Below are 13,288 nucleotides of genomic sequence, written 5' to 3'. Positions count from 1 at the left end.
TCCCACAGAGAGGTTTAGCCATATTTATGTAACTTTTGGGGATAAATTTGTTACCAACATATAACATGTAACTTAACCTCAAATTTACCCTAAACACGTATGAATAACTTGTTAACTTGAACAAACAATTAAATGTGTGGCAATGTGAGTTTTTTGTATAATGTTGTGGAAATGATTTTTTCTGATATGTTGAGAAAATAAGCGTTTCTGTGGAAATCAGTATTTCTTACATGTAATGTTGTATCATATAATATCTGTAATGTTGCGGAAATTATAGGCCTTCCATGTAATTTTGTGGAAATTAGCGTTTATCTTCGTGTAATGTTGTGGAAATTATTATCTTTTGATTTTCTGTAAATTGGATTTTCTTGTTTTTATTTCTACGGAAATTGACATTTCTGAAACGCAAACGTAGAAATGGACATTTCTTATCCGTGTATTGCTGATCTGATATCAGTCTGAGAACAGATTCATCAACATCTCTTACTTCAGTCAAAGAGTCTTGTGTACAGAGACATGTTTCTCACGAAATAGACAGAACTTACAAAAACACATTTAAACAATCATTCTGTATATAAAATATAAGAGAAATGTAATGTAAAACATACATAAATGTAAAATAAAACAATGGTATAAAGAAATATAAATATGACAGGACCACTGATCTATAAAATGTCTCTATTATAGATCACTGACTTGAATCTGTTCATGTAGCCCATAATAATTACATTTTCATTTTAGACTTTCAGTTTATGTCATAAGTGCTAAATTACATTGACAGTCATGATCAGCAATATTTTAATTTCTTCATTATGGACGAGTTTAATCTTGACATCATCATGATGAAGCTCTTCTACTATAGACTTGTATCCATCTAATCCAGCTCTTCTGGGCACTCATTAGCCTCTTCTTCCTCCTCTATTTCATCTGTAAAAAATGCAAAATGGCATTCAGATAAATACAAAACCAACAATAAACATTCAACATTACTCATGTGTTCATGTATGCTTCTGTCAATGCTGCATTATTTCATCTGAAGCTCTAACTCTCTTCCACCTGAATGCATTAGTAATCATTTCTAAAAAGTAATATACAACAGTTGGCATCATAACTTTATATTTGTTAAAGCAGTGCTGTCTGAAGCTGTAGTCGCTGTAAGTCTAGCTTTGTTTGTATTAATTGCTTGCTGTTTAGCAACATCTCACCAAAATTACCATCACATATTGATTTATTACAGAACTAAAGAAACAACCTTCCGAGGATTCCTCATCTGATGATGACGTTTCTTGATCTGTTGATTTCACAGATTCTTGCTGAGCTTTAGACCCAGTAAACCATCCACCAACGCTACTAATGATATTTGCACCAGTGCTCCAGAACGAATGTTCTTTCTCCAGGCTGTAAGGAGGAACCAGAAAAGAATAGAACAAGTTGAAAATTTGTTATATATATATATAGGTCCTTTTCAAAAAATTAGCATATTGTGATAAAGTTCATTATTTTCTGTAATGTACTGATAAACATTAGACTTTCATATATTTTAGATTCATTACAACACAACTGAAGTAGTTCAAGCCTTTTATTGTTTTAATATTGATGATTTTGGCATACAGCTCATGAAAACCCAAAATTCCTATCTCAAAAAATTAGCATATTTCATCCGACCAATAAAAGAAAAGTGTTTTTAATACAAAAAAAGTCAACCTTCAAATAATTATGTTCATTTATGCACTCAATACTTGGTCGGGAATCCTTTTGCAGAAATGACTGCTTCAATGCGGCGTGGCATGGAGGCAATCAGCCTGTGGCACTGCTGAGGTGTTATGGAGGCCCAGGATGCTTCGATAGCGGCCTTAAGCTCATCCAGAGTGTTGGGTCTTGCGTCTCTCAACTTTCTCTTCACAATATCCCACAGATTCTCTATGGGGTTCAGGTCAGGAGAGTTGGCAGGCCAATTGAGCACAGTAATACCATGGTCAGTAAACCATTTACCAGTGGTTTTGGCACTGTGAGCAGGTGCCAGGTCGTGCTGAAAAATGAAATCTTCATCTCCATAAAGCTTTTCAGCACATGGAAGCATGAAGTGCTCCAAAATCTCCTGATAGCTAGCTGCATTGACCCTGCCCTTGATAAAACACAGTGGACCAACACCAGCAGCTGACATGGCACCCCAGACCATCACTGACTGTGGGTACTTGACACTGGACTTCAGGCATTTTGGCATTTCCCTCTCCCCAGTCTTCCTCCAGACTCTGGCACCTTGATTTCCGAATGACATGCAAAATTTGCTTTCATCCGAAAAAGGTACTTTGGACCACTGAGCAACAGTCCAGTGCTGCTTCTCTGTAGCCCAGGTCAGGCGCTTCTGTCGCTGTTTCTGGTTCAAAAGTGGCTTGACCTGGGGAATGCGGCACCTGTAGCCCATTTCCTGCACACGCCTGTACACGGTGCCTCTGGATGTTTCTACTCCAGACTCAGTCCACTGCTTCCGCAGGTCCCCCAAGGTCTGGAATCGGTCCTTCTCCACAATCTTCCTCAGGGTCCGGTCACCTCTTGCTGCGTTTTCTGCCACACTTTTTCCTTCCCACAGACTTCCCACTGAGGTGCCTTGATACAGCACTCTGGGAACAGCCTATTCGTTCAGAAATTTCTTACCCATTGTCTTACCCATGATTGCGGTTTTGAGTAATGAACCAGGCTGGGAGTTTTTAAAAGCCTCAGGAATCTTTTGCAGGTGTTTAGAGTTAATTAGTTGATTCAGATGATTAGGTTAATAGCTCGTTTAGAGAACCTTTTCATGATATGCTAATTTTTTGAGATAGGAATTTTGGGTTTTCATGAGCTGTATGCCAAAATCATCAATATTAAAACAATAAAAGGCTTGAACTACTTCAGTTGTGTTGTAATGAATCTAAAATATATGAAAGTCTAATGTTTATCAGTACATTACAGAAAATAATGAACTTTATCACAATATGCTAATTTTTTTAAAAGGACCTGTATATATATATATATATATATATATATATATATATATATATATAATACATTTAAAACAATTTACATAATGTTTGTTTGTGTTAGCATGACAGCGTCTCAGTTTACAGTCTGAGTCTCGCAGCACGTCACTGAGCTGCTGCTTTGAGTTTCCTATTTTATTGTTACTCAGATCAAGCTCTTTTAAAAACTGCAGTGCTTTTGTTTGAGCCAAAGACTGAGCCAAACAAGCAACATCTGTAATGCCACAGTCATTTAGACTAGAAAGAGAAAGACAAGCAGACAGAGGAAGAACATTATTTTCCCTTTAACCCAGAGTGTGATATTAACCCAGAGTGTGATATTAACCCAGAGTGTGATATTAACTCAGAGAGTGATATTAACCCAGAGATTGATATTAACCCAGAGAGTGATATTAACCCAGAGTGTGATATTAACCCAGAGAGTGATATTAACCCAGAGAGTGATATTAACCCAGAGTGTGATATTAACCCAGAGTGTGATATTAACCAGTGTGATATTAACCCAGAGATTGATATTAACCCAGAGAGTGATATTAACCCAGAGAGTGATATTAACCCAGAGAGTGATATTAACCCAGAGTGTGATATTAACCCAGAGTGTGATATTAACTCAGAGAGTGATATTAACCCAGAGTGTGATATTAACCCAGAGTGTGATATTAACTCAGAGAGTGATATTAACCCAGAGTGTGATATTAACCCAGAGTGTGATATTAACTCAGAGAGTGATATTAACCCAGAGTGTGATATTAACTCAGAGAGTGATATTAACCCAGAGTGTGATATTAACCCAGAGAGTGATATTAACCCAGAGTGTGATATTAACCCAGAGATTGATATTAACCCAGAGTGTGATATTAACCCAGAGTGTGATATTAACCCAGAGAGTGATATTAACCCAGAGAGTGATATTAACCCAGAGAGTGATATTAACCCAGAGAGTGATATTAACCCAGAGTGTGATATTAACCCAGAGTGTGATATTAACCCAGTGTGATATTAACCCAGAGTGTGATATTAACCCAGAGTGTGATATTAACCCAGTGTGATATTAACCCAGAGTGTGATATTAACCCAGAGTGTGATATTAACCCAGTGTGATATTAACCCAGAGTGTGATATTAACCCAGAGTGTGATATTAACCCAGTGTGATATTAACCCAGAGTGTGATATTAACCCAGTGTGATATTAACCCAGAGAGTGATATTAACCCAGAGAGTGATATTAACCCAGAGAGTGATATTAACCCAGAGTGTGATATTAACCCAGAGAGTGATATTAACCCAGAGAGTGATATTAACCCAGAGAGTGATATTAACCCAGAGTGTGATATTAACTCAGAGAGTGATATTAACCCAGAGTGTGATATTAACCCAGAGTGTGATATTAACTCAGAGAGTGATATTAACCCAGAGAGTGATATTAACCCAGAGTGTGATATTAACCCAGAGAGTGATATTAACCCAGAGAGTGATATTAACCCAGAGTGTGATATTAACTCAGAGAGTGATATTAACCCAGATAGTGATATTAACCCAGAGAGTGATATTAACCCAGAAGGCACAGGCACTTTGCCATTTTTTAGCATAATTGTGTATCAAAATCAAAATCTCAAAAACACAGAAACCATGTGATGAGGAATTTCACCTAATGGCTTTTCAGTGGCAGATAGATTCCCAGTGTTTCCCATTAATTATGGTAGCCCACCATACTGTAATTTGTCCCACCATAGTTTGATAATGAACCAAACATCTTTTAAAGTTCTGATTAACATAAACTTGCAATGTTGCATGTGTTATTCCCAGACCGTCAGTCAACCTCTGTGAGTGAAGGAGACAGATATAATATTATTATAATGCTATTATTGTTCATTAAAACGGACATTTAACGAAAAAGGCAGAGTTGTGCTTGTCATATTTCATTTTATTTTACATACAGTGAATCAGAGTATATGGGCACATATTACCTAAACTACATTGTTTTATATTTTAAAAATGAAAATGAAAAGAGGGTTGTGTTTTATATTTTGAAGAAAACGAAAAGGCAGAGCTGTTTGATATAATTTTGTTTCACTGTAATGCATGTACGTTCCCTGAAATACATTTTTGCGGCTATTAATATGTTTACATGAAAACAACAAGAGGCAGTGGTGTTTGATATCGTATTTCGTCGTATTGTAATACAGTGTAGATAACTTAGGCGAGCTGACTGACGAACTGTCTGAACTTTGTGTACTTGGTATTGAGAAACGGCCTCTGTTCCTGACATGCACCTTTCACAGAGAAGAAAGTCAAAAATATTGACGTTTTCAAGCAGCCATTCCGATTTTTGTATTCATTTTGGTGTTTATCAAACAACACTAAATACTTAAAGACCATTGGAATACTTTATAAAATTCACCTGTTAAACCATCATTCCCCGGGGATTTGTTGTCTTTTAACTTACTAATGTTCTTTTTTAATTCTTCTAAGGATATATTTTGATCACAAACTTCTTTCTGAGTTTCGTCAATACCTTTATATGAGAAATAAAATTTTATTTATGGCTATTTTGTTCAGAATATAGAAATCAGAAATTGTTGTAGGATCTTCAGATATCTGCTCATTAATTTTAAGTTTATATATATTATAATACTAATATTTATTTTTTCTAAATTATGAAAATACTTGGTATTCCTTTCACCATGTTCTATCCATTTCCGTCTAGAACGAATGACTCCCTGTGGCAAATTTTGATAGATATTATCCAATTCAGATTGTAATTCAATTAACATATTAATATCAGTTTGCGTTTTCTCATCCTTTTCATAAATAAAAATAATTTCCTTAAGTATTCTGTCTTGTCTCATTCTTTTTTCCTTAGATAATTATTTTCCCCTTTTAATTGCCATATTACGGATTTGAAATTTTGTATAGTCCCAATGTTTGCCATATATCTGATCCTTTTTGCCTTTTGACAAATTTTCATTTATACTTTTTATGGCTTTTTCTTTGAATAATTTATCACTCAAAAGTGTATTATTTAAGTTCCAATAATTTGGTTTGAATTTAGTCGATCTATTCCTTATGAATATTACTAAAGTGATCATATTATGATCAGAAGAAATCAAGGGTTCTATTTTTGTTTCTTCCACACTATTTAATAATAGTAAAATTTAATAATATTCTGGATCTCTTAGATAAATCTTTCCAATAAATCTTCCAGATAAATCTTGTTCCAAGTGAACTGGATTTGATGTGGATTTTTTAGTCTCCACACATCACAACAGTTTAAGTGCAAACAGAGATTATTAAATTGTCTTTAATAGGGTCATTTATGCAGTTCCAGTCACCCCAAAATATTAGTTTAGAATTAACAAAATAATTTAATAAGGCATTTATTTTCTCTTCAAATTCAGCAAAAAGAAGTGTGTTTCTTTGGCTGTTATTATGGCCATATATATTACCTAAAGTAAAAATATCCTCCATTAGGGCTGTAGTCAAGTCCACCTTTGTCGAGTCCAAGACAAGTCCAAGACCAGGACTATCGAGTCCGAGTCAAGACCGAGTCCAAAGAGGTTCGAGTCCAAGTCAAGTCCAAGTCAAAGAGGTTCGAGTCCAAGTCAAGTCCAAGTCAAAGAGGTTCGAGTCCAAGTCAAGTCCAAATGAGACCACATACTTAACTATTGATAATTTATGAGACACGAGAGACAGTATATATTATATTCTAAGATAATCATTTTGCATTATTATTTGTAATGATCTAAAAGCATGTGCAGCAACACTGTAGGATCAAATTAGGCTATTTTATTTACTGTAGGTTTAGCAGTTTCACTAAAGTCACATAAGCTGAAGTGCAACTTCACATTTTCAGCATTTTTATTATAGTGTAACAATCACATTCTGGGCTGCCAATGGAAACTATTACAAAGAACAAACAACATAAGTCTAAAAAATAAATCAACATGTTCCCATTCTTGAACTTGTTACTTGTTCTAAAGCAGGGTGTCCAAACTCAGTCCTGGAGAGCCGGTGTTCTGCAGAGTTTAGCTCCAACTTGCCTCAAAACACCTGCCTGAAAGTTTCTAGTACGCTTAGATTAGCTGTTTCAGGTGTGCTTGATAAGGGTTGGAGCTGAATTCTGCAGGACACCAGCCCTCCAGGACCAAGTTTTGAGACCCCTGTCCTAAAGAAACCATAGTACAATGTAACCCTTCCAAGCAAGGCTGTGTAGCATATAAACACCTTCAGCTCTGTGTGTTTGTGTGTGGCTGTGCATGCATTTGTTTGCTGTTTACCTTAGGCCATATAATATAGGTGCAATATATATCCCCCGGGGATAGGGGGATATAGACAGAATTACAGGTGTTAAGATGAGGCCATTTTTAACAGTAGAAATAAAAATAATTTAGTTCAGTTAGAGAACAGACAATTAAAGACTGAAAAATTAAAGAAATAAAAAATTGGAAGGTTTTTTTATTTGTTTCTAGGCTGGACGATATGGCAAAAAATAAAAAATCGATTTTCATAGAATATTTGACCAATTTTGTACAATTTTAACTAGTCAACTTGAAAATATAACTACAACATTATTCAAGCAACTTTTTTTATTACACCTCTAGTTAAAGTAAATAGTATTCTAAGTGCACCACACACATGAAGTTGTCATCATGATGTAAATGTAGTTCCTCAGAAATGGTTGTTGTAAGTTGTTGCTGAGCAACACACAGATGTAAACAAAGGTGTATGTTTATAGAGTAATTTACAACAGCTACGAACTTGGCTCAACCAATCAGAATCAAGGAGCGGAACTATCCATTTTATAATTAACAATTTTACAATGTAAATAAAAGTAAATACAATTTTTGTAGTATTGAATCCTATTGTGTAAGCACACTATAAGAAAATATTAGATAATGAAATAATGATTTGATTGATTGACGTCTTGAGAACCTCCTTCACATGTTATAGTCTTTCTATCCTGTCTTTTCCACCATTAAGCTAAATAGCCTTCTTTTAAAAGAAAAGAAAGGACACAGATGTCACTCAACATATTTAATATTACTTGCCATTTAATATATACAGTTGTTCAAAAGTTTGGGATCAGTAAGAGTTTTTGTGTTTTTTAAATAAGTCTCCTGCTCACCAAGGCTGCCTTTGAAGCCTCGAAACCCCCACCTTCAGCATCACTGCTTGATACAGAAGACTTCAGTTTGAGATCCTTGTTGCTGTTATGGTTACGTGGTTGTAGACACAAAGACGAAGGAGTAGATGTAAGGAGTATTTAATGATCATCAACGCATGATTTACAATAAGTAAACATCAAACCAAGCCAAAGACAAGGGGAGAACTGAGGACTTATAAAGGCAGGGAACAAAGGAACAAACACGAAGATTAATAAACACGGGTGATACGAATGAACGATGATTAACTAAGAAGAACAGGAAACAAACCAAAAAAAAAACAGGAACTCACACATAACAGCTGCCTTTGTTCTTCTTGTTTACAAATACTTTATTTCTGTTATTTTAATTAAGTATTAAAAAATAAATATTTAATGAAATTAAAAGTATTTAACAGATGTACTTCAGTCAGAATATTTGTTTTGTAGTCTTGCCATCTTATACACCCATCTCATACTATGTAATCCCTCAGTAAGTCTTTTCACACTTCAAATAGTCAACCCTGAACCCTAGGTAAACCGAATCTTGAGTTGTCTTGCTTCATGGTTTACGCTGGTCATAATTTAGATGGGGTTAACATTTATTTTTTGGTATTCATAAAGTGACATTTCATACTGTAAACCTATATTAATAAACCCTGTGTTAATGTTCTTATTTGTATATTTGTGGTGTCAGTGTTAATTGGATAAATGCTGGATGAATGTTAAATGTTCCTTTATCTCAGGTTTGAAAGTGGTATTTACAATGACCAGTGGTTAGTGCAGTGTGAAAAGCCCCAGTGAGCCACAAACCTCACTGAACGTCCATTCGAATCAGCCAGTTTCAAAACATTATAAAGTTTGTAAAATGCCTTAAAGAGACACTTCACCCAAAAGTTAAAATTCTGTTATTTATTCACTCCCGTGTCTTTTCAAACCTGTATGTTCCTTTTTACTTTCTTTCATCTGTGGAACATAAAAATATATTTTGAAGAATGAGCAAGTGAAAAGTACATAAATGCTGTTAACTGGTAAAAAATAATGTTTAGTTGGTCCGGACTGATGAAGGAGAGACTCCATCCACAGAACAAAGAAAATATAATGGATATCTGTACATTAGCAACAGACACACAGTTTAATATAAAATAAAATAACATAACAATAATACATATATTCTGTGTATAAAATGTACAAGAGATGGTGTAAAAAAATAAATGTTTTAAGTAACATTTGAAATTTCACATTGCAGACTTTTATCTTAATCACATTTACGTGAGAATGAGAAACATTTGAATCATCAGGGATGAGTTTAATCCAAGCATTGAAAAGCCAGAGAGACTCATCTGAGCTTCTTCCTCTTCAGTTCCACCTTTAAATAAAACAAAACCAATATTATTACTTATAAGACATATGGTAAAAAAAAAATGGTGTATGGGCTTGGGGTGGTGAACTTCAATTGACTTGAACTTGGTCCTGGTTTCCAGTGCACAGGACAATGGGGACACAAGAACAAAAATATTCATGATTCTGAAGTTAAAAATACAAAATTATGTTATAATTGATTGATAAAAATGATTAGTGGTCAATTAATTGAATCAGTTACTAATGATATATTAGTCAAAGACAAGTAAAATGCATGCCAAAATCTTCAGCAATGTCAAGCATATGTTTTTTTTTGTTTTTTAATAACTGATGTATTGTTGGAGTGTATGGAATACATATGTATAGGCAACTGTCTATGTGATTTTAGCCTATACATCGTCAACAAGTAGGCTATTGAATCAAATTTACTTGATTTCTTGCAGCTCTACAGTGTGGTCCACTTGTCTTTGCACCCTGGGAAGGCCACTGCTGTCACAAGGCAGTTTTTTGTAAGTATTATTTAAATTAATTAAATTTTTATTTACAGTTGAAGTCAAAAGTTTACATACACCTTGCAAAATCTGCAAAATGTTAATTATTTTAACAAAATATGAGGGCTTATCATACAAAATGCATGTTATTTTTTATTTAGTACTGACCTGAATAAAATATTTCACATAAAATGTTTACATATAACCCACAAGAGAAAATAATAGTTCAGTTTATAAAAATGACCACATTCAAAAGTTTACATACACTTGATTCTTAATACTGTGCTGTTGCCTGAATGATCCACAGCTCTTTTTTTTTTTCTTTCTTTGATAGTTTAGTTTATTGATAGTTGTTCATGAGTCCCTTGTTTGTCCTGAACAGTTAAACTGCCTGCTGTTATTCAGTAAAATCCTTCAGGCCAGGTCCCACAAGCTCTTTGGTTTTTCAGGCATTATTGTGTATTTAAACCCTCTCCAACAATGACTGTATGATTTTGAGACCCATCTTTTCACACTGAGGACAACTGACGGACTCGCGCAACTATTACAGAAGGTTCCAACTCTCACTGATGCTTCAGAAGGAAAAATTATCCATTAAGGGCCAGGGGTGACAACTTTTGTCAGAATGAAGATGAGTACATTTTTTTTTAATTTTGCTTATATCTCATATTTTAATTGTAATAGTTGCATATGAGTCCCTCAGTTGTCCGCAGTGTGAAAAGATGGATCTCAAAATCATACAGCCATTGTTGGAAAGGTTTCAAATACACACAAATGCTGGAAAAACAAATTTGTGGGACCTGAAGGATTTTTCTGAAGGACAGCAGTTTAACTGTTCAGGACAAACAAGGGACTCATGAACAACTATCACTAAACAAAAAACAGAGCTGTGGATTATTCAGGTAACAGCACAGTATTAAGAATCAAGTGTATGTAAACTTTTGAATGTGGTCATTTTTATAAATTCAACTTCAATATATCGCTTCAATAAATTCTCTTGTGGACTACAGTGGGGCAAATAAGTATTTGATACTCTGCCGATTTTTCAAGTTTTCCCACTTACAAAGAATGGAGAGATCTGTCATTTTCATCCTAGGTACACCTCAACTGTGAGAGACAGAATATAAAAAAATCCAGAAAATCACATTGTATGATTTTTAAATTAACTTCCATTTTATTGCAATAAATAAGTATTTGATCACCTACCAACCAGCAAGAATTCTGGCTCTCACAGACCTGTTAGTTTGTCTTTAAGAAGCTCTCCTATCCTCCACTATCATTACCTGTATTAATTGCACCTGTTTGAACTCGTTACCTGTATAAAAGACACCTGTTCACATAAATCAATAAATCAGACTCCAACCTCTCCATTATGTGCAAGACCAAAGAGCTGTCTAAGGACACTAGGGACAAAATTGTAAACCTGCACAAGCGATAGGCTACAGGACAATAGGCAAACAGCCTGGTGAGAAGGCAACAACTGTTGGTGCAATTATTAGAAAATGGAAGAAATTCAAGATGACTGTCAATCTCCCTTGGACTTGGGCTCCATGCAAGATCTCGCCTCGTGGAGTATCAATGATCCTGAGAAAGGTGAGGGTTCAGCCTAGAACTACATGGGAGGACCTGGTCAATGACCTAAAGAGAGCTGGGACCACAGTCTCAACGGTTACCATTAGTAACACACTACACCGTCATGGATTAAAATCCTGCAGCGTGCACAAGGTCCCCCTGCTCAAGCCAGCACATGTCCAGGACCGTCTGAAGTTTGCCAAAGACCATCTGGATGATCCAGAGGAGGCATGGGAGAAGGTCATGTGGTCAGATGAGACCAAAATAGAACTTTTTGGTATAAACTCCACTTGCCGTGTTTGGAGGAAGAAGGATGAGTACAATCCCAAGAACACCATCCCAACCATGAAGCATGGGGGTGGAAACATCATGCTTTGGGGGTGCTTTTCTGCAAATGGGACAGGACGACTGCACCGTATTGAGGGGAGGATGGATGGGGCCATGTATCGCGAGATTTTGAGTAACAACCTCCTTCCCTCAGTAAGAACATTGAAGATGGGTCGTGGCTGGGTCTTCCAGCATGACAATGACCCCAAACACACAGCAAGGGCAACTAAGAAGTGGCTCCGTAAGAAGCATTTCAAGGTCCTGGAGTGGCCTAGCCAGTCTCCAGACCTGAACCCAATAGAAAATCTATGGAGGGAGCTGAAACTCTGTGTTTCCCAGTGACAGCACCAAAACTTGAAAGATCTGGAGAAGACCTGTATGGAGGAGTGGGCCAAAATCCCTGCTGCAGTGTGTGCAAACCTGGTCAAGAACTAAAGGAAACGTCTGATCTCTGTAATTGTAAACAAAGGTTTCTGTACCAAATATTAAGTTCTATTTTTCTATTGTATCAAATTCTTATTTCATGCAATAAAATGGAAATAAATTATTCAAAAATCATACAATGTGATTTTCTGGATTTTATTTTTCTTCATATTCTGTCTCTCACAGTTGAGGTGTACCTACGATGAAAATTACAGATCTCTCCATTCTTTGTAAGTGGGAAAAGTTGAAAAATCGGTGTAAATACTTATTTGCCCCACTGTATATGTAAACCTCTTTTATGCAAAATATCTTATTCAGGTCAGTACTAAATAATTAATTTTTTATGATAATCTCTTTGTTAAAATAATTAACATTTTGCAGATTCTGCAAGGTGTATAAACTTTTGAATTCACCAGTATTTATTTATTTCTGATCTATGCTACAGAATTTTCATTCACTATTTTCCTCATGCTGTCTGGTCATCTTTATTGGTGTTGTGGATAACAGGTTTTGTCTTTGTGTTTCAGTTTCACCACTGATGGTAAGAAATGTACTGGCAGACAGGGAGTGAGCAGAAGATCAGAACAGGGGTGCAGAGTGATGGCCATCAACCCTGCATGTCAACAGCTTCATTAAGTCCAAAATTATGTTTAAATGGAGGACTTCACAGAGATGGTCAGTGGCCTGTTTGCCACAACCCACATGCCCTGCATTTAGGGGTGATGGTTATGAGACACTTGCTGTTTTTTCTAATTTTAAGAGTTTTATTTTTAGATTGTTTTAAAATAAATCAAGTTCTCTCTCAGGACATTGATTCCCAATCCAACCCTCAAGATGCATGTTTGTTTCATTTATATTCTTGCACACTTAAAATGCTTTCATGGCTGTAAATTGTTGATGCACTGTACTCTTGGTAGCAAACACCATACTAAAATATTGTGGAAATGTTTTAA

The 13,288-nt window shown here is 35.5% G+C and overlaps 1 protein-coding gene across 1 annotated transcript in view; it reads right to left on the bottom strand.

Moving 5' to 3' along the window:
* The window catches only part of LOC306874613 (uncharacterized protein), a 308,235-nt gene that overhangs the window by 76,794 nt on the left and 218,153 nt on the right, over positions 1 to 13,288 (bottom strand). The window lies entirely within an intron of this gene.

The sequence above is a fragment of the Barbus barbus genome (assembly GCF_936440315.1).
Source record: "Barbus barbus genome assembly, chromosome: 9".
In the NCBI taxonomy this organism is placed as follows: domain Eukaryota; kingdom Metazoa; phylum Chordata; class Actinopteri; order Cypriniformes; family Cyprinidae; genus Barbus; species Barbus barbus.
Note: the sequence above shows the minus strand (reverse complement) of the source record. Positions and strands in the feature narration are given on the sequence as shown.